The sequence below is a fragment of the Terrapene carolina genome, unplaced genomic scaffold, assembly GCF_002925995.2.
Source record: "Terrapene carolina triunguis isolate 2854851 unplaced genomic scaffold, T_m_triunguis-2.0 Scaffold89, whole genome shotgun sequence".
Taxonomy (NCBI): Eukaryota; Metazoa; Chordata; order Testudines; family Emydidae; genus Terrapene; species Terrapene triunguis.
In genome coordinates, this window is record NW_020664440.1 from 34,221,025 (window position 1) to 34,244,157 (window position 23,133).

A 23,133-nucleotide genomic window follows, 5' to 3' on the forward strand; every position below is an offset into this window, starting at 1 on the left:
GGGGGGGGGTTCAAGGGTCAGGACAGAGGGCTGCGGGCATGGGGGGTGCAGGGCAGAAGGCTGGGTGTGTGGGGGGGTGGGGGGGTTCAGGGCAGAGGGCTGGGGTGTGTGGGGGATGTAGGGCAGAAGGCTGGGGTGCTTGGCTCATGGGGGTGCTCCCAGCCCCCTGCCCTGAGTGGCTCATGGCAGGGGGCTGGAAGGGATATGCCCTGTTCCACCCCCTTCCCCCAGGCTCCATCCCTACCTCTCTCTGCCTCCTCTATGGAGCTGTGTGCACGCTGCCGCTCTTCCCCCTCCCCCTCGCTAGGGCCATCAGCTGATTGGCACAGGGAAGGAGAGGGCAGGAAAGCACCACACCAGGGGAAGAAGCGGGGGAGGGGGGAAGCTTGGCTGCCGCAGAACCAAGCTTCTGCCTCCTGCCCCCGCAGGGGAGAGCGGTGGGTGAGGGGGCTGAGGGCCGGGACCACAGCAGGGAGCTGCGTGCCAATCAAAATCGGCTTGCGTGCTGTGTTTGGCACGTGTGCCGTAGGTTGCCAACCCCTGCTATAGCACTTGGTTCCAAGAGTATACTATGGTGCAATTGTTCATTACTTGCTCCAACAGAATTTGGCACATCTTTTCCCCTCCACATGGATGTACAAGGAAGGGGGCCAGGAAGCTCTAAATACCACCCCCTTCACCCAATCTAATTAATACAAAAAGATTTATGCACCATGGCTGTAGAAAAAACAACAAAATATGATGAACAAGTTTAGACAATTGCTCTAGTGTAGCACACACACAAAAAAGTGAATCTAATGCTGTACAAATTTGCTAGAAGATGACAACAACATGTAATACAGATCAGGCCAAATCCTACAGAACCTATCAGACAAGACTCCCATTGACTTCATAAATGTAGATAAATGAAGCATAGTCCAAACTTGTGTACCAGCTAAATAGCTCATCACTCTCTCATTCATTGTTATATCTTCCCACTACTCAACATTCTGTTGTAATTCACCTTCCAATTCTTCAGGCTATTGCACATGGCAGTTGATTGGCTTTTTCCAGCGCCTTCCAGACGTGCTTTGCATTGGCTTGCTCTCTTACTTGTTGCTTTATTTATCTTTCCATTTGGTATAAGGCATGTTTCCAAGTTTTCAGATGCAGATTTCGGAGATGGCTGCAGGGCTCTATTAGATTGCCTCAACAAGTTAGGTGCCAATATAAATGGTATTTTAACTTTTAGCTCTGCATATTTAACAGGAGCAAATTTGCAATAGCATACAAAATTGTTCCATTTTCCAAAGCCTTTCTCCATCCAGCCTTGCAATCTTCTTCACCTCATCTCCCTGGTTTGGGCGAGCACCCTCTTCTCAATCATTACAATTGCTGTCTTTCCTTTATTTACATGGCATTTTAAAGCAATTTTCATTTTCTGGATATTCTTGGCTCCACACAACATACTGGATGCACGCTCGTCACAGGGCAGGTTTTTCCACTGGTTTCAAAAAAAGAGCCTATCACTGCAATTTTCTTAGGATTCAGGTACTCTCTTGATCCTGGAAGCAATCTGGGTTGGGTTTTGTGATCTAATTTCAATACAGGCTTTTCCTACAAGGGAAGGGGGGAGAGTAGCTGGCATTATTGAAGAAACAGCCTCATGGCCAGATTGCCTTCTAGTAGAAAAGCACACAGGCGCGGGATCAGAGGAGAGGAGCATTCTGGGAGATTTTTCTGCATGGTCTTCCCTCTAGTGAGAGAAAGCAGGGGGGATGTAGATTTGCAGGCTGAGTCTTCTCAAACCTCAGTCATCTCTGGTTCTGTGTGTGGAAAGGGGAGTCCCTTCAGCAAAGAATGAGAGGCCATTGACCACACTGGCAGTGTAGATTCTGTAGGAGCTGCCTTCCCTTCGACTGGACTGTTCCTTAAGACCGCACAGAGCAACCCTGGATGGACTCTAAAGGGAGGTTATGGAGCTCCCTAGCTGTATAATCTCTGGCTCTCCATATGGAAAGCTGAACACAACACAGGAGATGGAGTTGGATAGTCTCCTCCCTTGCTACACCCTCTTGCATCCTCAGCTCTCTCCTCAAATCTCCATGGCCATCCACTTCAGACCAGGAAGGGCAAGATGGGCTAGAGTCCTGACACCCACCCCTTCCTCATGGAAGGGATAAGATGATCCAGCCTTGCCACCTAGCATCCACAGCCTCCTTAATCTAGGTGTCAGTTTGTCGTCTTTTTGCCCAATATGTTTACTAGACTGGGCAGGGACGGAAGAGAATTTTTCATTATTCCCATGCATACCTCTTCCCCCCTCCAAAAAAACAAACTAGAAGTACACAATGGACTGAAGACAAAGCATTATCCACAGCAGATGAAACAGGTCTATCAGGTGTATTATGTTAATTATAATTTTTCCGTGTGTTTCGTGAGTCTCCAATTGCACCCAAACAACCTGCTCCCCTCTCAGACTGCTGACAATAATACTTCCAAGACGGGATTATTATAAACACTAATTAACATCTTTTAGCTAAGAGCAAAAAATTTTATTTTAATGGAGGACAAAACTAGGACATTTGGTTAGAATGTTCTCAAAGAAATGTTAATTACCACTGACTTTAAACAAGTGGAAATCAAAGCCCACCATTTGTGGAGCGCTTTGAAAAGTTCTAATGCCAAAATAAAATGCACTGGAAAGAAATCTTCAGTTTTCTTCATGAATGAAAAGTGAAATCCCTGTAACTGAAGGCTGAATCTATCATCCCCTTACTCAGTCTCCAACTGCAGATGTAATCCATCAATCAAAGCAGCTCCTACACAAGCTTTCCATAAAAGACAATAGAATTAATTTTGTTTGCTGGATACAGAAATGTGAAAAGATGCATGCCTTGCTATTTCATCTAAATTTCTATCATTCACAAACAATATTGCCAGATGTAGCTACTAGAAGTTACTCTCACAGTTCCTCCCCATTTTCTATCCGGTGTTTATTTTTCAGTGAACTGCAGTGATTGTAAAAAGCTGTCAAAGCGAAGTTGAAGAGTTGCTACATGACTCTCTGGGCTGGAAATTAAATTGTTCTTGGGCTAATAGATTGAGCATGGGGCTGAGAGAAAGTTCCCTCTCTGTTTCCTGCTGTGCTATAGATCAGTTGGGTAAAGATGGGCAAGTCATCTAGGCCCAGATCCTCAAAAGGCATTTAGGTGCCTAACTCCCATTTTAATCAATCAATGGCAGTTAGTTCCCTAAATGTCTTTAAGGATCTGGGCCCTAACCTCTCTGTGTCTCAATAGCCCCATTTTAGAGGTGGAGGAACTAATCCTTAGTGGCAACAATTTTCAAGTTGTTTGATTTGAAATGCTTTAAGAGTCCCTGATTTTCAGAGAACACTGAGCACCTGTTCTCTGAAAACCAGTCCCCTTTAAAATGTTTCAAGTTAGTTACTCACAATTGTGGCACCCAAACTTACTAGTCCATTTTAAAAATCTTGGCCACTGATCTCTGTGAAGTGCTTTGACATCTTTAGGTGAAAATATTTCATATGGGAACACAGCATTTGTCCAGTCTGTAGCTTTCAGGTTGTTATTTACATCCTAATTATCGTTACCTCAGATCCTAATTTTTTGAGATAAACAGCCATTTTCCTGCCCCCCTCTCTCAGAACTCAATATCCTGCTGTATGCCTTGGATCTAGGTTACTCTATGTATTGTAGATTTTGTATTATCAACCATTCACCTTCTTAGTTGTATCAATCTATCGGCTTGTTCCATTCCTATTGATCTCAGTCAAATCTACTGCACTGCCCAAATCACTGAGTTCCCCACTGAATCACCATTATTAATCACGGGCAGCCATTAATCACCAATGGCTCTCACCACATCCCTTCTCTGCATCATAGTCTGTTCCTTCAAACTCTTGCACCATCTCTTGTTCCCTTGAACCTTCCCCTTCTGTTTCCACCACATCTGTTTTTTCCTCTCCCTCCTTCCCTTTTCAATCTCCCACACTCATAAATCCATAACCCACATGCACACTACTCTCCCTGCTTCTCATCTCCAGTGACATGTGTTCCAGCTCTCCCTTTATCCCATCCTTTCCATCACCCACACTCTTCCTTGTCAACACCTTTGTTCCACTGACCCTCTGACGCACATCTATCCCCAGTGTCCCTCCTCCATTTCTTCTATTCCCTCTGGAACGTTTGCTCCATGTATGAAAAGACCACTGCCATCTGTGACCTCTTCATCTTCTCATACGCACGGAAACCTGGCTCCTGGACTCTTTCCACTGACCTCAGTGGGTTTTGGACAAGGCCCAAAATGTCTGAGATGTATCCTGAATTTGGATGATTAATTCCTCTGGACAAGGACAGTGTCTTTTCCTGTCTATTATACAGCATCAGCTGCTAACATACAGTAATTACAAATATAGGGTTTGTTCTAGTCTTCAATATTTATGAACAAATTCTGCCCTTGGATGTATGCATGTGGCTCCAAGTTTTATAATGAGCTTGCGGTTTGGTACCACGTTTACCCTACAAACCAGAATGGTGTTAGAAGATCTAGGCTCGTTTCCTTTTCAAGTTATACATTACATTTTTTCATTACCTCATGAAGCTGTTGTGGTCTTTTACATAAATAATATGTGACTTATAATCCTGCATGGAATTTTGCTTTAAAGTTTGTTTATTAACAAGTACAAGTGAACCACACTAACAAAGCTAAGAGTCTGATCTCATCAACAGCTATTACCAGGCATAGGTGGACTCATTGGACTTCAATGGGACTGTTCACATGCTTAAAGTTAGGCATGTAGTTAAGTACCTTGGTGTATTAGGGCCAGGGCAGCAAGTAAGCACATACAACTATAGAAATATAGGGCTAGAAGGGACTTGAGAGATCATCTTCTAGACCATCCCCCCATCCTGAGACAGGACCAAGCAAACCTAGACCATCCCTGCCAGGTGTTTGTCCAACCTGTTCTTAAAAATCTCCAGTGATGGGGATTCGACAACCTCCCTTGGAAGCCTGTTCCAAAGCTTAACTACCCTGATAGTTAGAAAATTTCTCCTAATATCTACCCTAAATCTCCCTAACTGCACATTAAGCGGATTCCTTATCATATCTTCAGCGGACATAGAGTACAATTATTCACCATCCATTTTATACCAGTCTTCAAATATGTTAAAGGGCTGTGATCAGATTCCCCCTTAATCTTCTTTTCTCAAGACTAAACATGCCCATATTATTTAACCTTTCCTCATAGCTCAGGTTTCTAAATCGGAGAACTGGTCTGAAATCAACAAGATTATTTTGAATTCTAATCCTGTCTTCCAAAGTGTTTGCAACCCCTGCCAGCTTGGTGTCACCTGCAAGTGTTATAAGCATACTATCCACTCCATCATTCAAGCTATTAATGAAAATATTGACTAGTGCCAGACCTAGGACAGACACCTGTGGGAACCCTCAAGATACATCCCTCTAGTTTGACAGTGAGCCACTGAGGACTACATTTCGAGTATGGTGTGTCAACCAGTTGTGCACCCACTGTGACATATCAGGGTACAATCCAGACTAGTGAGCAGCTGTGCCACCCCGCCCTGCAACTTTGCGTGCCTTACAATGCTTTGCTGAAGTAACTCCCAACTGAGCTGCTCACAAACAGCCTTCCAGCATACAAGCCCTGAACATCTGTGTGTGACTGCAGTCTGCCAGCCACGCTTGGGGTCACCCTGCAGTATAACCAAGACTGGTGAGAGCCAGAGTGTAACCCAACACCCCCACACTGAGATTTCCCTCCAGAAATATATGTCCTGTATGGTCCAGCCCCCTCCTGAACAGTACAAAATATTTTAAGCCTATTAGCCCTTAAAGAGAATGATCTCAAATAGTTATTCAGACACTTCAATTTAAACACATTGGATTAGATAAAAATAGTAAAACAAGTTTATTAACTACCAAGAGATAGATTTTGAGTGAGTACAAATAAGGAGGCATAAAACTCAGAAATGATTACAAGATAAAAAACATTTACTAATGCCTAATTTAACAACCTATAATCAGATTCAAGCCAAGTTTTTCACCACCTGCTTTCAGCGTCCTACTGACCAAACTCCCTCAGTCAGGGCCCCTCCTTCAAAGTGCAACAATTGCTTCCTTTTTCTCTTCAGGGGCACTGAATGCAACAGGCAGGGAGAGGGACGGGGTGCCTTGTGGTGTTTGTCCCTCCTTTCTATAGTTTCAGTCCCCCTCTTGAAAACCATTTCCAGATGGGCACTAGGTGTCAAAGAGTCTATGTGGAAGGATATTCTCTGCTGGATTTTTCACCTGTTTGAACTTCCTTTGTCTTCCCTTCCTGCTTGAAGACTCTGTTTACTGCTTAAATGCAAATTAAGCAGAGCACACATACCTTTGTTTAGGACAGACCTAGCTTCTGTTTGGGCAGAGCTGTGGGGTTTGGAACATGTGTTAGTAACATCATACAGGGAACTCTTATAACTTTACATACAATGTTGCCATACATATTTTATCAGGATGATATTGACCAGCAAATTATGAGTTGTCAAATTATACCGTACAAGACATGCCTTGTACAAAAATTATTACACTAGTGTGTAGGGTGTGAACATAGGGTTGTATTCTGTCACACCCACCTTACAGCAATTTCCTCTAGACCACATTTCCTTACTTTGCTTATGAGAATGTCATGTGGCAGTGCCAAAGCCTTACTAAAATCAAGATATATCGTGTGCTTATGTCCTTACCTAGTCAGAACACCACATAGCACATGTTTAACTTTAAGCACATGCTTAAGTCCCATTGACTTCAGTGGGCCTTAAACATGTGGCTAAGGGCTGTCTTGAATGGGGATACTACTTGGCATAAGATTCTGATTCAGGAAAGTAAGTGTCCTCAGATCTGACCCTAAGTTTGTAACAAACTTAAAATTCATAATCAAAGGGCAGTGTTAAGATTTATCTTTTTTTCTTAAATTGCTGACATAACACCAAGATCATCAAAAGTCAGAATTAGACTCTTCCTTTCCTGTTCTCTATTTACTTTTTGCCTTTCACAAGTAAACTTGATCCTCCCCCACCCCTTTTCCCCCCCCTTAATTTTACTGTTGACTTTCACTTTCTGGTTCTTATACACTAACACAATGCTGTTCTGCCTGAGTTTCCCAACATTGCATGGAATAGGTCAGTTCCTAAATAAACTAAATAAAAATAGCTGAGTTTTAGGGAATTTTTTGGAAAAAATGTAATAAAAACTTCCCTTTTTATACTAGGCCAAATACAGATGCTGGTGCTATGGTGGTGCAGAGCCAGAATCTTAGATCTTGCCAGGATAATTAGATATGTCAAAGCTTTACTCCATCTGTAAATATATATATATACAGACTGACTCCCACTAACCTCAAATGAAAAAGATCATTTCGATGAATATTTTACTTCATGGAGGAATATGTGTAGCTAAATAATGAGAATGCTCCTTTCTCTTTGTCCACATCTTGTTTTTGTTGAACAAATAAGCCATATACACCTCTACCCTGACATAACGCGACCTGATATAACACGAATTCTAATATAACACGGTAAAGCAGTGCTCCGGGGGGGCGGGGCTGCGCACTCCAGCGGATCAAAGCAAGTTCGATATAACGTGGTTTCACCTATAACACGGTAAGATTTTTTGGCTTCCGAAGACAGCGTTATATCGAGGCAGAAGTGTAGTAAATGAAGGCTGATTTTTATTAAAATTAACAATACTTCAAGTGTGCTATGGACTAGTGAATGCAAATTGTTTGAATTTGATAGTCTCCATATAAAATTTTCAAACTTTTTGACAGTGTTTTTTCCCTTTGATAGGAGGTAGCTTTCCTTCTATTTTCCAGTAAAAGAAAATTATAAACATAAGAGGAATTAAGCAAGAGAAAATAAACCATTAATACAAGAAAACGAGAATGAACTAATATACAGTGCGTCCACACTAATTCCACATTGTGATGCTGGACTAGACTATAGAGGAAATAAAACGAATATGACAGAAATAAATGATGTGCAGGAATCCCTGGAGAGAGAAAGTGCCCTATTTCTATTAAAAGAGAAAAATGCAGTTGGATGGGAAACAGAGTCAGAGCTCAATAGAAATAAACTTGAGTGATTATGGCTAAAATGCATCTTCCATTATGTCACAGAAATGCCACCTCAAGTCATTACAGTTAAATTCGGTGTGTCCCCTGCCTTTTCAGCTTGCACTTTCCCTGGAATTTTCCCCACTGATAAGGCAAGATGTGCCCTCCAGACGCCTAAACTGGAAGATCTCCTAAAATCTGCCAGCAGGAAGGGACACCCCTGTGCAGAACCCTTCTGCTACTGAGCCACACCCTCTGGTTCGCTCCCCTACCCTGCAAGAGTTTTCACACTTATGTAGGGCAGTCACAGGTTCAGATCCAGTGGGCACAATGTTCAATGGGGGGGGGGGAAGAGGTTTACAGAACTTTAAACGAACATGAAACATACATTCTTTCCACAATCATATCTAAAAATTAACTAATTGAGACAAGAGTTTAGACATTGTGATCTTAAATAATCCAAGTATAGACAGGATAATACACTGGACCAAACTGTGGACAGAGACATGCGTATATAGGTGGTTATGGACCAAACTATGGACAGAGACATGCCCAGGGAAGTTGCGGAATCTCCATCATTGGAGATCTTTAAGAGCAGATTAGACAAACACCTGTCAGGGATGGTCTAGATAATCCTTAGTCCTGCCATGAGTGCAGGGGCCTGGACTAGATGACCTCTCGAGGTCCCTTCCAGTCCTATGATTCTATAATACACTCTGGCTCTGGAAACATGGCAAGTTTAAGGGAAATATTGTGGTGACAATGCCACAAAGTTGTGCCATTGTACCTGCCCTCCATTTGAGGCATAAACCCCAAACCAAGTGCCCTCAACCACCCAAGAAATGTTGGTTGTCTACTAGATCAGCACTCAAGGAAGTGGATTGTTGAAACTGCAGTGGGGAGCGTGCCTCCCAGCTGGGGTAGAAAGACTTGTGTGAGCTTGCTCACGCTAGTGTGCTAAAAATAGCAGTGTGGATGTTATAGCACCAGCCTGCCCAGACCCCCTGGGTCCAAGCTCAGGTGGCTAGCCCGTGCCATTACCTGTCCTGCAACCACCACACTGCTATTTTTTGTGCGCTAGCTTAAGCAGAGATGGAGCATCTTGCTCTACCCAGGCTGGGAAGCATGCGCCCAACTGCAGTGTAGACGTACCCATAGGTGCGTCTGAAAATCCAGGTCAGTCATGAATTGGGTAGAGATATCAGGAAGGGAAGAAGGATGGTCCAGTAGTTAAGGGCAATAGCTCAAGACTCAGGAGATCCAAAGATTCAATTCCCTGTGCCACCACAGGCTTTCTGTGTAACCTTGAGCAAATCAGTCTTTCTGCACCGCAGTCTCCATATGCAACATGGGGACAGCAGTACTTCCCAACTTCACAGGGTTATTTTAAGGATACTCCAGTCATGGAAATCATAGGATCAGGACCCACCATATTCTTTTTTGGTACATATGCTCCCCACAGCTGAGTAGGTAAGAGGGAGACCGATGTACATGGAATGGAATCTGGGTACAAGGAGAGGAAAAGCAACCACACAGCAGCCCTATAACTACGCCCCCATCTGGTCCTTCAGTGGCTCCAATGTAGAAGATCAGCTCTGTACAGCCAGAGAGACATAAGTTGAGGGAAGGGTGGAAAATCTAGGACATCCTACAAAGTACATGCCCCTCCGAAGGCAGTTTAAGTTACAGTGCCAAAAAGGGTTATAGAAGAACAGCCTCTTAATGTTGGTTCCCCATCCTAAGCTTTTTCCAAACTGTGGAAGGGAGTTGGTGAGGTGGTGACAAAAAGCTATACTCGTACTGCAGGGGAGGAAGAACCATGGTGGATTATACAAGGGGCAAGCAGTAGGAGCCTGGATAGATTGAGACCATCAGAAACTGCCCTCATTTATGCAGCTCTCATTCTTTCACTCAGTCTACTGCCCAAGCCCTCTCTTCTGATGTTAGTCCCACCCTCTGGCCAAGAATAGCTGTGTGACTGCGAGGACTGATACTTCCCTCTTCCACATGTTTTATGGCCAAAGAGGACCACATCCCCCTTAATACCTATTTGATAATAAATATAGATGTTCTTGTTTTCTAGGAACTACTTTGTTACAGACTGAGCACTGTCTTCCATGTCCTAGTCTTCCATTTCTTTAATAAATAAATAAATAAATAAATCGCCAATTTGGGATCCATCTGACAAAAATGACAACACCCTATTCTGGAGAACATAAATAGCACCTGGGAACAGGGACTATCTTTTTGTTCTGTGTTTGTACAGCACCTAGCACAGTGAAATCCTTGCCCATAGTTAGGGCTCCTAGATGTTATGGTAATACAAATAATAATAAATAAATAAATAAATAAATAAAAATAATGTGTGTCACCTGGTCAAATACAGCAATGTGCTTCCACCACAGCAGCGCACAAAACCTGTTTTTCCTTCTGAGGCGGATTTCAAATAGTTTGAATCTACCCTGTTTACTTTACACAAATCCTGTTTCTTCCTTACAGATGGATACGATCTGTCAGGGACCGGGAACATTTTATCCCATAGCAAAACTTGTTTAAAGTACCATCTGTTCTTCCTGCAAGGGCACACTGATGCCAGAAACTATTTAACATTCCATCTATTCGGAGCATATATTGGCTAGTTTATTGTGAAAGTGGAGTAAGGGATAATTTTGAGCCTAACAATAGACTTTTTATTGGAATTTTCCTTAAAAAACAAACAGTATCCAATATGTATTAACAGACAACGTTAAGCAGCAAAAATACACCATGATCTGGACCATAATGGGCTTGACCCTGTTGCCATCAAAGTCAATGGAAAGGCTTTCCATTAACTCCAGTGGCATTTAAACTATCCCACTCCATTGGCCCAGATTTATTGGGCCAAGTTCAGCTCTCATATATACCCTGATGTTTATCTAGAGTAACTCCTCTGATAGGCCTGGTCTACACTGGGGGGGGAATACCATAGCTGAAGTCGACGTATCTTATTCCGACTTACCTCCCGTCCTCACGGCGCGGGATTGACGGCCGCGGCTCTCCCCTCGACTCCGCTACCGTCGCTCGCTCCGGTGGAGTTCCAGAGTCGACGGGGAGCGCGTTCGGGGATCAATATATCGCGTCTCAACAAGACAAGATGCGATATATCGATCCCCGATAAATCGATCGCTACCCGCCGATACGGCGGGTAGTCTGGACATACCCATAGAGTCACCCTGATGTAACAGAGCAGAATTTGACCCTGTAGATTAAGCTGATCAATTTTTTTACTACATTCTAATCTACGCTACTTGTTCTTATATTAATTTCACACACACAATTTTATACACACACACACACACACACACGCGCGCAATAAATATCAGAATACACCATTCGCAACATCTGAAAGAAGCACTAGCCTGTAATTCATAAATGGACCTTAACTTGTATCCATTGCTGAAATGTTTAGGTTGCAAAATGATCAGCTACTTTCACAAATGTTAAGAGATACAGAGATTTACCAGTAATAGGACTAAATCAACAATTCTGTTACTAACCCAAATATTTTGAGTTAGAATTAAAACTGCCTTTCATTTGTCATCTATACAACAGTGATACATTATACAAATATAGAAGAAATATCAAAGAAGAAAAAAATAGATGTCCCTTTAAAAACAAATAAATAAATAAAAACACCACACACACACACACACACACACACACACACACACACACGCACACACACACACCAAAAAGTAAGACTAGCTATGGAAATCTGCCTGATGTTGCAGGATTCCTAGGGACAAACATTGATCTCGATGAACATGCAACTCCAGTTGTGGCATTAATGAGAGTCGAGTGAGCTATGCTCCACATGCCACAGTGAAAATGTAATCCTTAATAATCAAAGACTGCCATGTATCATACCACTACACGTAAAAAAGCTAGTCAAGATCACCAGCTAATAGCCTGATCTAGTGATAACGATTAGTATCAGAGGTTGATTCACGTCAAGTTTTCTATAAAGTCATTTTTAAAGCAAAGCAAGACAAGTACATATATTACTGGATTACTCCATTCCCATTATATCTTAGAGAGAAAATTCCATATTCCTATGAGAAATTCACTGTAGCAGAGAAAATTTAACCAAACACTTACTATTCCCACAAAAAATGCAGACATTTTTCATCACATCAGATACTTGGTTCTTGGGAGTGGGGTGAGGAGGAGAGAAAAACAACTTGCGAAGTGGTAAATGTGTCAAAAATCTAAAATTACTTGGAGGTATTCTGCAGTACAATCATCCTTTATGCTTATATAGCTCAGCTCATATGGCTTACATTCAGCCTGTCACACTGAATCAAAACTACTTCTTGACTTGCATTAAACAAAAACAAAACTTAATTTTCACTTCAGTATGTGAGATAAAAACCTCTCTGAATTCACAGTCAAAAGGCCAGAAGCAGTGTCAGAAATAATTGTTTTTCTGAGACGCTCACTTGTGAGGAACGGAAAAAAATAGCTCACTTGAGTTCTGACTAAAATACAAAACATACACATTTTGTTTATGAAGTATTTTGCAGTAAACTCTACTGCAAAGAGCTTTGTTCATGTGCAGTGTAGCCAAAGCTTTTAGTTAATACACTGCTAAAAGAACACATAGTAAATCCTTCCAAGTCTGCTGAAGTCTTTACTGTATCAAACAGAGGACATTTAACAATAGCTTTAAAACTGTGATTAACATTTAGAAAGTAAATTTGGAGAACAAAGTCAGTACAAAGTTAAGGGATAACACAGTAAGGTATAATCTCTACTATAAGCAAAACAGATAATATAAAGCAAAACTAAAGCTAAAGCCAAGTTATTTCATACTAGTCACAATAAATTCACTATAAGCATCTAGTTAACCATGATTTCTGCTAACCTGTAGATGTGCAGGACTGTAGATGCAGTTAAATTTTCCTATAACCTTTTGTCTGCAGTCATGTTACTAGTGCTCTGTTTCCAAGTGTTTCTTACACTCACAAGTTCTCTTTCCCAGCTCTATCCTAGGAACTGCCCAGATTTTGTGGTGTAATCTGAGCAGGGAAGTACCATGTGCCTATGATATGGTTAATTCACTTCTTACCCCCTGTGATGTGTAAGGAAACAGCTTAGAGTTTCAAAGGACTGTTCTCTGTCCTGTCGATCCAGGTATAATGAAAGGCAGTACTTTTGTATCTGACAATTTAGACTTTCATTTGGCATCTTGAAGTCAGAAACCGATATTACTACAAACTACAATCATTTTAATATAAACTTCCCCAGGGCCTGATTTTTCAATCCTGCCATATGCAAAACTCCCACTGACTTCTCTAGGAGGTCCACACACAGGGGCTTGCAGGATCAGCCTGGAAGAAACCAACTCTTATTAGCAGCCTAAGGGCTAACTTATTGCTCGAGAGGAGAGTAAATGTGACAATCGTCAACTTGGCCAGCACTAAGGACTGAACTAGGGACCCTAAATTACCAGCACAAGCCTTTATAGCTTGAACTAAAAATCTAGGCTCTATAGGTGGGAGCTTAAACAGACTCACATCCATTGTGTATGGGACAAATAGGAAGACATTCAACACACACTGACCAGTAGGTTACACCAGGGCAGGAGAGGGTCTTCAGTGCCCCAGTGCTGGAAGCGTTATGCCTGTGGACACTGGATGTAGCATGCTGAGCAAGGCAGCAGCGCACTTTCCAGTGCTGCCCACCAGGGTTTCCCAGTGCAGGGGGAGTGCAGAGTGTGTCCAAAAGCACTCTTTGGTGGTGTGTGCAGTGGAGGAAGCACAACACATCTCCCCTCCCCCCGTGTTCTATCTTAGGGTTTTGAACTTGTGCCCATCACCTTAGTATCTGAATGCCTGGAGCGCAAGGGCCGGGTTACCAACTTAAAGACAGTGATAATTTCACCCTCAATAGTGAACTTTGGCCTTTTGACTCCAACAGCACCCATAGCCCTTTGGTGGCACTGTAATTCCTTTTGCATCAGTTTACCAAAAGTCTGTGCATTTTGGAAGTAAAAGCAAAATGGAGCCATACTGTCAATGGACTCCTCAAACGCTGGCAACATTCTAGCTGAGAAATCAGGTCACCTTCTTCTGCCTGTTGACATTTTTCTATTACATTTCTTTTTTGTATTTGATTCTCTTTGTATTAAGATAGTCAAAAATCAAGTATAAATGATTCAATGCCTGTAGAGCAGAATTACGGAGAGGTGGAAGTAGCTCTTTCTGACCATGTACCTCTTTAAGGGTGATAACGTACCTCAGTATAGAGGTACACCTATATACGTAGGGAAGATAGCGTACCTCAGTATATAGGCAACTCTATAAGTAGGGAAGAACTACATGAGAAATGGCTCAAGGAAAAAAACTGCTTCATCAGCCCCATGACCCCATCTACACTAAGAAGAAGGTCCATGGGACTATCCCACCTACAGTGACTGGCCACCCACAAATGACATATGTCGCAAATCACACGTTGTTTATCCCCTGGTACCACCAACAAGTACGCTGGAGGGAAAGTGGGACCATGCTGCACAGTAGCTTTACCCCTCTTCAGTGTCTCGAGAAAACTCCATGTTGATGCATTTTCTTAACACTTTGTCACTGAGTGGGAGAATACAGTCAGAAGACATCCTTTTGTCTCTTCACATTAATAATCTGGGACCACATTCACGGCTATGTTCCAGCAGTTTTGTTCCACTCCAGCAATGTAAAGGAGTCCTAAACCCAATTTAACTGGTCAGATAAACTGGATTGATGACTACTTCACATTGCCCGCATTGCACAAAGCAGGCACAGGAGATCAGTGAAATTGGTACTTCAAAATAACTCCTCCTTGCCATCTAATCCAGCCAACAACGATGGTCATAATCAGCACAGACCTAAAGCCCATATAATTTTATGAAAAATGCTCATTTGATGCCGCTGTGTGTATGAATACATAATCTAGATTTCTTGAAAAGAGTAAGAACTAGAAACTGATGATCTTGTTTCTCCAGACACACTCTTGCAAGAAAACAGCATTTAAAGTAATCCACTGTCAATATCACTATCACCCTGCCACTCCCCAATTGCTCATACATTTTCAAGTAAATTACACAAGCAAAGCAAAGAGGATACAACCCTATCTGGCAATAATTCACGAGCAAAGGGGTGGAGGCTTCCCAGCCAGGCTAAGACAGTGAGACATGGAGGGAAAGCTATATCATCTTTGAAATGCTCACCAAGGAACAGCTGCAACAGAAGATTAAAGGAGAGCAACAGTCAGGGATCATGGAGGAAGGAGAATCCGAGACATCAAGGCGAAGGAACAAACAGGAAATATAAACACTCTGAGAACAATAACTCTTGGCCAGAATAGTGCAAAGCAAAGCATTTATGACTAGGGATTTGCTTGCTTTTAATTTTTTTGTCATTCATTTTTAATGGAGCTTGGTGGTCACACCTGCTTTTTATAAGATAATTTGAAGCGCCATATAAGTAACATAGGAACTCACTTCCCTTCTGCTCAGCTCCTCATACTATAGCCTACTGAGAGAAACTGATTTGTTCTAAAGTGAAGGCGTTAGTTCTGTGTGACTGGAGATCCTCCAGCTGATTAATTAACTAGCTTATTTGAGCTGTTAAGAAAAAAAAAAAAAAACAATTGTAGAAACCCTTTATAATAGATTTAAGAGTTATATTACCATTCAAGAATTCTCATCTTTCTCAGTCATAATGATTATAGGCTACAAAGCAACAAAAAAAGGGAGTAGACAGAGGGATTTCTGTGCTTAGGAATAATTACAAATAGAAATCTCTAAAAACAGAAATCCACTTTTAATCTACACATCAGGAAAAGCAACTTGCTACTCTACCAACATGCCTCAGTCTTGCTTAGAAGAGACCAGCAAGGTGCAAGGAACCAGTGATTTCTGTGACGTAAATGCTTGTTTAAGAACTTAACTGAAGCCACCAGTATACGTCTCAAATTGCCAAGCAGCCATCACATGATAATCACTTTTAGCCATTGGATTGCTCTGTGTCTCAACCAGTGCTCTAGAAGGATCCAGATTCTGTAACTAATAACCCAAACTGTGGAGTGCCCCAGTGTCAAGGAGTTCGCTGTTTACTTGGAGGGCCGCATCCCCTCTGACACAGAATGAGAATTTAACTCCTTCTGCGCTAGCTAATGTTAATGGCACAATACTCACCTTCACTGCTGCACATACTAGGTACATCTTCCTTTACCGTTCATTTACATAGCGGTTCTCTATTATATTGTTGCTGGAGCACATTCCTCTTCTGGCAGCAGAGAGGATCAAACATGTTTATTATGATTATTTATTCACATCTTGATATTGCCTGAAGGCCCCAGTCAGGATCAGGGCCCACCGTTCTAGGCACTCGACAAACTGAAATAGACGTGATCCCTGCTCTGAATGGCTGACAGTCAAAATAGATTCTTCGAGCCAAGTTCAGATCTGGTACTTGTGAGTACAACTCCCTGGGGACTTTTGCCTGCCTATAGCATTAAGGGCCAAGTTCAGACATGGTGAAGACCTTACAGCTTGTTCCCTGCTAACCTCAGGTTTCATTTTTGCTGTAGTTCCAGGACAGAGTTTAAATCAATAAGCTGTTGAGCATGAGAGAGAGTCTGATCACCATCCTATCTAGAAAACTCACACTTAAGAATTCAGAAATGCTTAATTTTATTAGCCATTTGTGCCAGGCTAGAATTTGCTGAAATTATGATTCAGACCTTGTACTTCTGTAGTACCTCTCATCTAAGGATCTCAAAGCAGTGTATGAGCTGATGAATTTTCACATTAATTCTGTGAGTAACTAAGAGATACTTGGGGATTCACCAAAATGAAGTCAGTTCTGGGGTGGAAATCAGCAGCTATTTAACTAATTTCACAGAAGTAAAAAACAAAAACACAATGAGTTGAAAGTGCCGGAGAAATTTAGCTGGAATGTAATTGCCTTTGCCCATATCATGCCAACACACTACGGACTTATGAGGCCCTTCATGGCCTACCCATTTTCTATTACGCAATGGGGACATTGACTACCATCCTCCATTCTGCCAATGATGCCAGTCTTCATTGCCTATTTGTCAAATTTCTCCAACAAGCACCTTCAATGCTCCATCTCATGCCATCCCTAATGCCTGAGAAGAGTTCTCAATAAAAATCCACAAAGTCACTATATAGTCTGCCTTCAAATCCCACCTCTGCTATGATGCCTACATTAGACCTAACGACTAAACAACAGTCAGGTCTCCAGTGTGCTGTGACCACTACTTCTCACACTGACCTGAATTGTCTCATTTTTATTTTGTTCTCCCCCCTCTGTTTGCTGTATCCCCTTGTTGTCTCATCTTATAAGATCTTTGGGACAAGGACCATCTTTTTGTGTTAGATGTTTGTTCAGTGCCTGGTACAATTGGGCTGGGACCTCCAGGCACTACTGCAATGCAAATAAGTAAATCTTTAAGGAAAGACTCATTTGATCTTTAATGGAACAATTAATCCATTTTACATCTGACCCCAAATATACCACAGTAAAATAAACTACATAAGTACTGTCCTAAAGTTATCTAACACCATGCAATGGCATTTTAAAAAGGAAAGCGTAATATTGCTTTTCCAAACATTGCTTCAGCAGGAGCTTTGCTGAAGAACAAAAAGTCAGACCCTTGAAATCTTCCAAACTAGGGCTGAGGGAAATCATCAGTTTTCACAAATTTCAAAATAACTGACATTTTGCCTTTGAGTGCACAGGCCTGCCAGCAGACGATATTTCATTGCCAAAATAGGCACAACTCCACCGTGGAACAATTTGCAATGTTCTTCCTTCGCCTCGGGTAAAAGGGCCATTTTCCCCAGAGTATTCATGCCATTTTCAGCACAAAAGCAGCAATTTGTGATGACATGGCAGAATTTCACAATGGGCTAAAGAAAAACAAAGAATACCCTTTGTTTTAGGGAGAAAACAAAGAATTTGAGGAGAAACCACAAAATGTTCAAGAAAAACATTCAACTTTTGATTTTCCAGTCCTGTGTTGCCAGCTGTGAGACTTTTCTCACAGCTCTAATATCCATGTCAATAGGAAGGGGGGAAAGTAGCTTTATACTGATTACAATCACTCCTGCAAATTAAAATTCTAGACAATAAAAAGAGAATAAAACAGGAGTCCACCCAGATAAGTCATTTTTCTAGAACTCAGTTCCCTTTAATGGAAGCATCTATAATTTAGTGATCAGGAAGTAGAGCATAGAGACCTTGGCGGAGGAGGAGAGGGGACAACAAAAACAAATGAGCCACCACACTCCTAATACACCAGGCTCCAATCCTGCAAATTATAAAACATGGGCAAACAGCTGCACTCACTCAGAATTTCATTGACCAAAATGGCATCCTCACTGAAGCACAGCAGCCCACTTACATCCTATCAATTGTAGGACTGGAGTCCAATAGTTTCCTATCACAAGGATGTTATGGATAGCAGCATATTTGATTCAGATCAACAAGTTTTGACAGAACTAAAAGACAATTAAAGACCATGGTAATGTTTTATTTTAAAATTTCAGTAGAGGCTATTTTCTTTTTAATGAAAGAATATTCCCCAGCAATGTTTGCAGCCTAATCACTGCAGCATTGTTTTAGTGCATGAGAACCTGCCAAAGTTGATGATGATTGTAGTAGTAGCTAAGGACCCAATCATAGTCCAAGACCCCAGAGTACTAGGCAGTACACAAAACAGGACAGTCCCAGCCCCTGGGAACTTGTTATCTAAGTAAAAAACAAAGTAACCAAAAATTATAAACAAAAGTGAAACTGACTTGTTTTTTTTTGTGGGGGAGGGGTCTAAGTTGAAAGATCTGTAGAAAACAGTGAAAAGTAAGGTAGATATTTTAAAAGAACACATTTTAACAATATAAGCTGTTATCAGTAACATAGCTAAGGAAATGTATCGGTATATAGTTGTGTTTAACTTGACAGTGCTATTTTATTCCTAAATTTCAAAACAAGCAACTGACAGCCCAGAGCCAAGAAGAGAAGCTGTAAATATAATTGCTCATGTACCTTAACATATCTTATATATTTGAGACTCTTAAAAGTTCCCTATTGAACAGAATACAGATTTCAAACACTCAGCTCATCCTCTGTCACGCTGTTCTATGAGGAAGAAATCAAAGTGATCCTAAATAATATGAAATGAATGTAGAATCCCAAAAGGACATATCCCTCTCTAGTGATGTGCTCCAGATATTAATCTTGACATTTTACAAAAAAACAAAAGATTAAACACGCTTTTTTCCTCAGGGCAAATTCTTCCAGCATCAAAGCAGGATGTCATGTCAGTAACCCAAAAGCATGCCAGAAAGCAAAATGTATTTACAACTTTGCCTCCCATGTTTAAAGGCAAATTGCAGCATATTATAACATACTACAATTCATATTACTGAATGAATCCATTGACACTTACTAATCAATGCAGGATCCAGAGGTAAACTCCAAAGCTTTTTGCATAGGAAAATCCACTGCTGTTTCAAGTGATTTCCCTTTCAAGTTTCCAGCATTGTTTAAAATGTGACTCACATTATCCCTAGTTTTCTATTTCTGTTAAGGTTTTGGGCTGGTAGATCCTGTTGATTACAAAGGGTTTTTTAGAAGGAGGGAGTCACCTAAGGCCAGATCTTGTTGCCTTCTTTACAGCCACCGAGTCCGATTCAGTTATTGGGGCAATTCTCATCACTACAGAAAGTGTGATTTGGGCCTTGGATTAGTGACTTGACTAGAAGGGAAGTTATCTGTGCTGGCATACACCCTGTGCAACCCCCAAATCAATGGCATTGCACAGGGTATAAAAACCAGGGCAGAATGTGACTCTACACAATATAACTAGCACTAGTCGCCTCCCAACTCCAACAAAGCCAATCGTGTATGTTGTAAAGGAAATTTTGAAAGAATAACTTTAAAAATAAAATAAAATAAAATAAAATAAAATAAAATAAATGAAAGAAAATAAACAGGGTTTTGTATCTAAACTAAGATCTGGCATTTCTTTCGCATGCAAAATTCAGTGGCGTTATGCATGAATGCAAGTCAGCTGGAACGAGTCCATTACGTTTAATGATACAGTAAAAAGCAAACCTTAAAACAAACTAAATAAGCAAATGCAATCATTTGCAATATCACTGTAAGCAGACAAACTTCTTAATCTTTTAAAATATTCAATTCTTTTCTAAAGAAAGCCAAATGAATTACATGGTTATTTTTAATTTCTTAAATCAGTATGTGTTAGGCTGACCAGACAGCAAGTGTGAAAAATCGGGATCGGGGTGGAGAGTAATAGGAACCTATATAAGAAAAGGCCCCAAATATCGGGACTGTCCCTGTAAAATCAGCATATCCGGTCACCCTAGTATGTGTAAAAGGAATGCATTTTTTCCAGGCCCTGACATATATTTAAAGTGTGGTTCTTTTCAGAAAAAGTACCGTGTAATAACAGCAGTGAAGGTTCTATACTTATTGGATCTTGCTGATTTCCATATTAAAGATACTCAGACAAAAAAACGAAAACAAAAAGATGTTTTTTCTACCTGCCAGGACTGCCTTTCAGCAGGTTTAGTAACGGGTTAAACACTAACTAGTTCAGTCTGCATTGGTTTATTGCTACTGGGTATTACACTCACTGGTCCCAACTCCTCCCCCCACCACTACCCACAGTATACCAATGATCTTTTGAAATCTCTCAGAATGCACTCTGAATGAAAGCTGAGCCAAGAACTCAGCTTGGATGCTGGGATAGGTATCTGGTTGAAATGGTTTAGCACAGCACCAGTGTGGATGCAAGGTGTATCTTAAACCAATCCAGCTCGGTGAACATGGATGCACTGAAACAACTGAGCTTACATTGGTTCAGGACAAACAGTTCTATAACTAAGGCTTCAGTTCTCCAGTGTAGACAAAGCCTAAGAGTCAAGCAGCATTTTTTCCTTCTCACATCCTCGTATACAGGTTCTGTGTCAAATTAGGCCCTGGCTGACCCCAGTGCAGCCCTGTTTCCTTGAGTGTAACCAGTTAGGCCCTACTAAATATTTCTGTTGCTGCACAAACAGGGATCGAATCCAGCTCATTCTGTCTGAGTTATGTTGCTCCAAAGGGCTAACAGGAGTAAAAAGAAATAAAAGTTTCACTTTAGTGACCTAAAGAGGACCCTGAGTACACACGGGGAACAAGTCAAAGGTACACATTTTTACCAAGTCACTTTGCAGAGAAGAAGTACACCTCAAAAGATTTTCAGCTTATGACTTTTGGAACATTTAGGCTATATCTACTACACTACACAGCTTTTAGCAACACGGTTGTGCCGCTACAGCCATACCACTAAAAAACACGCAGTATAGCCGCTGTTGTCAGCGGGAGAGAGCTCACTTGCCAACAAACAACTTCCACCCCCAATGAGCAGCAGTAGCTTTGTCAGCAGGAAAATGCTCCTGCTGACAAAGCGCTGTGCACACCGGTGCTTTTCGTCAACAAAATGTTTGTCTTTCGGGGGGGTGGTTTTTTTAAACACCTCTGAACGACAAAAGTTTTGCCGTTCAGTTGCCAGTGTAGACAAAGCCTTACTGTCCTACTACCCCTTTACCCTTCGAGATCTGTTTAAGGAGGGAAATACAGTTTGTATTAACAACAGAGTAAGCAGGCACATCGGGAGTTATAGTAGTCTGCTATTCTATTGTCCATAATGGAAATGTTTCTCAAGCTTACATTTCAGCCCGTATCCCTTGCATGCTGTATTCTTGGCACAGATTTGGACAGCTCAGCTCAGCTGTCATTGCCTATACCCATTCATAAAATGTGACCACATTGCTGAAAGCCACAGCTTCTTGTGCACCCAGAAATAATGTCATATCTCAGTCAAAAACATACTTCCATAAATTGCCTCTACTTGGAAAGCCCGAAGGTCACATCTGGACTCTGAAGTCAATGGGAGTTGTGTACATGGATCAAGGGCAATATTTAAACTTCTGTCTGATTTTGGAAGCAATCCATGTAGAGAGTTCATTAGCAAGTCAGTCAGATAGGAATGTATAAAACTCTTAAAGCAGAATGGAAGATTAAGTTAAATCAGTACAGCTTTATTTTGGTGAATAGTAATATGATAGGTTTGTAACACACAAGTCCAAAAGATAACAGAACTTAATGGCTCATTGACTGCAGTGGGAGAAGATGCAGACCCAGCCCTCCCCCACACCCCCAAAAAAATCATTACACCATATTCTTAGCAGGACATCATTATATTTGTTTGTTTCAACAGTTCACTTTCTTATATGGAGAACACAATGGTGTAATCAGGCGCAAACAATTCACTCCCTGGCAGACCAGCCCCTGACTCATTTTTGGGCTCAAACCAGCCAAAAAGAAATAGTTTAACATTGTGCCCCAGAGCTAGCAGGAAATCCAAACTTCCGCAAGGGCAAAAGAACCAGGGGAAGAACTACACAAAAGCAAATGGGGGAGACCATATCACTATATCAAGGCCTTGGTCTAAACACACAGCTTGTTGGTGTGTGCAAGATGAGATAAGAGTTGGACTAAATAAGACTCAGGGTTCTTTTCTCTTCTTGTATGCACATAACATATGGAAGATACATTCACACCCAGAGGGTTGAAAACACTCTGTGGAAAGGGAGGGGTACGAGGAGGTTTAGGTATCAAAGTAAACTAAGAATTGAGGAAAGTGTCAGCTATGCAGCATGCTGCCTGCCTCTTGGGAATCTCACAGACACGTCTCCCCTTGAGTTCTGTGGATAAGCCTCCATATTTGATTGGAAAGGACATCCAGAACAAGAGAGGGGCGACTCAGCCCTTTCCCTAGGATGTTCTCTTGCTGCCCCTGCAGATGTTACATTGGGACACTCACCATGCAATATCAAAACCCATGAATCCACCTTTATGACTGAGCCGCATCAACTATGGGAGTTTCGGCTAATGGCAGCATGG

At 41.6% G+C, this 23,133-nt stretch overlaps 1 protein-coding gene across 3 annotated transcripts in view; it reads right to left on the reverse strand.

Moving 5' to 3' along the window:
• FBLN2 (fibulin 2) overlaps window positions 1-23,133 on the reverse strand; it is a 182,169-nt gene that overhangs the window by 152,209 nt on the left and 6,827 nt on the right. Inside the window, exon 1 of one of the 3 annotated variants that reach the window (XM_024208808.2) lies at window positions 13,023-13,133. The exons of the other annotated variants lie outside the window; for them this stretch is intronic. The gene's annotated coding sequence lies outside the window, so the exon portion shown is untranslated. Of the gene's footprint in view, window positions 1-13,022; window positions 13,134-23,133 lie in introns of those variants that run through there. 3 annotated transcript variants of the gene reach the window in all.